This window comes from Nuphar pumila, chromosome 3, assembly GCF_984573655.1.
Source record: "Nuphar pumila chromosome 3, dmNupPumi1.hap1.1, whole genome shotgun sequence".
NCBI classification, from domain to species: Eukaryota; Viridiplantae; Streptophyta; class Magnoliopsida; order Nymphaeales; family Nymphaeaceae; genus Nuphar; species Nuphar pumila.
The window spans coordinates 7,345,390-7,348,242 of record NC_143251.1 but is presented as its reverse complement, the minus strand read 5'-3'; positions in this window follow the sequence as shown (position 1 = coordinate 7,348,242).

The following is a 2,853-nucleotide window of genomic DNA, read 5'->3' as shown; positions in this document are numbered from 1 at the left end:
GGGAAGCTTGCGAGAATCATGGTCATTCTGATAAACACATCAATACGCCAAACAGACCAAGAACAAAAATTACTAACAATCTGGATTTATGGGTCATTTTCATGCATTTGTGTGACGATGATTCTCGCAAGACCCGTTTTCATGTGCCATTGCAAGTATGAGAACGTGGGGCTGTGAGAATGAATCAGACAAGCAGAATCACGGGGTTTAGCGACTTTGATTCTACCAGCAGTTTGTGCAAGTTACCATCTGATGGAATGTTGCAAGTTTGAACCCCGCTGATATATGGTGGCTGCATAACTGTCTGGCCTGTTTGTGTTGGCTTAACGGTATTTCTAAAAGGGAGGGGGCCCTAGGGCTGGGAAACAAGATGAGCAGCTTGTCGTTTGGCTCATGAGAAGCTCTGTGAGCCAGCTTGTTTAGCTAAACCAGCAGAGCACAAACATGGTATGCACGGCTCTGCTTGTTCCGTTGTATATTACATATATAATATACATTTTGTACATATATTATATATATTATATACATATTGTGTGTGTTTTATACATGTAATATATATTATCAAGCTTAAAAAACACTTAAAATTAAAATTTTAAAGAAAATTATCCAGCTGGTTATTGGATCGCCAAACTTGAAACGTAAAGAGTTCAGGCTCAGCTCGTCAGGAGCTTAGCTTGAACTGGGATGTATCCTTAACGAGCCCAGCCAAAACAGCGCAAGCTCAGCTCATTCGGCTAGTTTACCAGCCCTAGGGGGGCCTAATTCCCCCAGCTCTGCTATGGAAAAAAAGTGACTGATTCTCATGAGACTCACGAGAGAATGTTCCTCATGAGAATCTCACTATGGCTGTGCAAACGTGCTCTTCATGTTAGCCAATCTCTCACCGGCTATTTTTCTGATGTTAAGAGTGGTGGTCAGAAATGCTAAAGGGTGCTGCTCGCTTGCAAGTGCGAGCTGTGTCGTTAGAGTTTTTGGTGGATGGTAAGAACGTAGAGAGAGAGAGCATTTAATCTCTCAAGGGTATGGTTTATATTCTATACTGTTGGCTGCTTCATTATGTCAATGGTCAGATTTTTGCTTATCAGGATCCAGTAAGCGTTTTCAGATCTTTATGGCTACTGTCGGATCTAAATTTGGCTTTTCATGCTTCAATGTGCATAAAAATCTGAATCTGATTGTTATATGAAAGCTGATGGCATGTAATGATGAATCCCATGAGGGTAAATAGCTACTTGGATCTGTGTTTATCATTTTTTTCGTTTTATTCAAGTTGAGCATTCAATCAGATTAGGCTGCATCATGCGTGTCTCAGTTCCGTCTTATACACATCGAAACTCGAATCTATTACATACCTAAAATCCCTAGCATCTTGGTGTCCTACCCAATTAGTGTTGTCAACACGCCAATGCTACAATAAAAATAACATTCAGACTACTTTATCTTTCTAAAAACAAGTTACCGCAGGTAAAGTTTGTATTTGTATTACATTTTCTCCAAAACGTGATGGCAAATATCACCGAGAAATTGAATTTGCTATTTTATTGTGGGAAGTCGTCAACCTGTGAACTTTTTGATAAAATTATGAGAAATTCACAAATTTGATGTTTAATGTGAATTTTCATGTCTTTTTGAATAAGTTGGCATATCACTATCAAGGAGCCCATATAGAGTGAATGAAGTGGCATGAGATACAAACCCTCTAGATCACATAGGGACAGGTTGTTTTCATCAAATTTAACACCATGGATGGGTTTGGCATGGTACAAATGCTGAGAATCAACGTCTGGATGATGTTTTAGACCTAAAAATATGATTTCAAGTGTTGGGTTGGTAAAGTCTTTCAAAGTCATGCCTTCATATTGGAGTACACGACTCAAGTGCGGATTCCTACTGAACAAATTATGTAGATTACATTTCCGAGGTTAAATTCATAAAAATAACAAGGGAAAGAAAAATGAAGTGTTTCTACTTTATGGCAACTAGAGCTGGTAAACGAACCGAGCAATTATTGGATCGGCCAAGTTCAGCTCGTCCCAAACTCGTTCATGTTCAGTTAGTTTGGATGGCGAGCCGAGCATGAGCCCATTTGTTATATATAGCCGAGTTGAGCACGAACAAGGGTTTTTCATCTTGGTTCTTATAGGCTTTAGATAGATTACATAGAGTTTATTTTAGCATAATTTTTAAAAAACATAGCTCAATTGGGTGATTGGGTATACATACATTTAACAAGTCAGGGTTCTATTCTCAGTGTGATTTATTATTATTATTTTTATTTAGGTTAGCCAGATCCAGCTCGGCTCGCACGAGCCAAGTATGAACACTATATGTCTGTAAACAAGGGGAGCCCAAACAGCCCCTTGTTCGGTTCGTTAGGCTCGTTTACCAGCCCTAATGGCAACAATAACAAATATTAACCTTATAGATCTTATATTATTTTATTTGCTTTAGTGTAATACACTTACTGTCCAATATCTTCTCTATATTAAAAGATTAATTTTAAGTTTAGCTGATTGATGTTAGTATCGTATCGATTTTCTGCCAATACTATACATATTAGCCGATACTGTTAACCTCCGCTAAATCACCTTTTTCACAAAAAAAAGAGCGTTTTCCTTCGACCATTGTAACAGTGGACAAAAAAGCCATCCTCTCTCTCTCTCTCTCTCTCTCTATATATATATATATATATTCCGTCCAACCAAAGGAAGGTATAAACCGTTCAAACCATTTTTGAAAATCAATTTTAAAAGTGTTTTTTTTGGCAAATATGACCGTACACGTGATCTGTATGGTAAATATTTAAGAAGCAGCTCTTGTAGTAAAATGTTTCGATGTATAGGTAGGATTTTA